The sequence below is a fragment of the Lottia gigantea genome (genome assembly GCF_000327385.1).
Source record: "Lottia gigantea unplaced genomic scaffold LOTGIsca_1012, whole genome shotgun sequence".
Classification (NCBI taxonomy): Eukaryota; Metazoa; Mollusca; class Gastropoda; family Lottiidae; genus Lottia; species Lottia gigantea.
This window is the reverse complement of record NW_008706776.1, coordinates 4,889-6,341: the sequence shown is the minus strand read 5'-3', so window position 1 is coordinate 6,341 and position 1,453 is coordinate 4,889.

Sequence of the window (1,453 nt, the reverse complement as noted above, 5' to 3'; positions counted from 1 at the left end):
TTATATAATACAATAATATAAGTATTAAAATACTCCATCAATATATACCCACAGTATATAATTTTGTTTTACAAGTTAAATTGAGATAAACTTATTGTAACGTTTGAGCTAAATATTTAACAAAGTGGAGCTATAAGAAAGATCGTAGTCATTAAAACGTGTTTGTCGTCAATCTCAAGTTTGTAGAGTCTAATTTTAATATAAATCTATGAGCAAATGTTGTTTTGGTTCCAGGTTCTTAGAAAACGAACCAATATACCAGCAATCTGATCGGTCAGTCACTAAAATTGAGTTTATAGATTAACTAATCATATGGAATGACTATGTTTTATAATGTTGATTGTAGGTCTATCTTAGTTATGTTTTTAAGAAACAATTTTCATTTAATTTATTTTATAACTTACCTGAGAACAGAATCAAAACAGAATGAGTTTTCTTCACAAATATAATATAGTTGTATCAAAAACTAAGGTTTATCTTGATGTATCCAAACAAGACAATGATCACTAGAGGTGACAATCGACATGACGTCATGGCAACAATAACGTTACGTTATACTATAAAATTGGTACAAAATAATAATAATAATAATAATTTTAACGTTACGATACTTTGGTTTGGTCAATAATTGAAAGGTACCAACCCCATTGTGGTAGAATTTTTTTATTTGCAATCAACAGAAGAGTATGAAATAGTATTGAATCCATTTGAAAATCACGAAACTTAAAAATTAAACGACCGTAGATGTTTCTGAGTTTGAAATAATGTAAGATTTAGATGTTCTTTACTCTCTGGCTTTTCATTTATTTTAATTGTGAAAAACACCGACATATTTGCTCCCATGACTCGAGTCCATAGGTTGGAATCAAACTTGATATTCTCGAGTATTTTGCAAACCTATTAATCATTCATTAAATACCATCATTATAATTCAACACTTTTTATCATTCATCTTCTATTATCTATCATCAATGCATATTCATTCATGATTTTAATCACCATTTATTCACCACGTCCGTCATCATTCATCACCGCCATTGTATTATCATTACAATCATGATCCTCCCGCAAGGAAATTTAAGTTTAGGTTTAATTTGTTTTTTCGTGTCAATCTTCTTTAAAGAAAAAGCAATACAGCTCTTATATTATTTATACAAAACTCATTTCATTTTTTATAGACTGATATATATCCTTTTTTATTATGAGAAAATCGTTTATTTTTTATTTTGGTTTTGTTTTTTCTGTCATTAAACCAATAGTTTTTATTTCTGAAACTCAGTTAAGGTGATATATTTTTTAATCTAATAAAATCTAAGTGATCTTTGGACAGATAAAGAGGTGATATCTGTAAGATATTTACCATTCCAGATGATATTTTTATGATTATTCTCTTGTCTTCCTCCTATATCTTCCTATTTAGGGAGGAATCTTCTTAATCAAACCAATGGAGAAG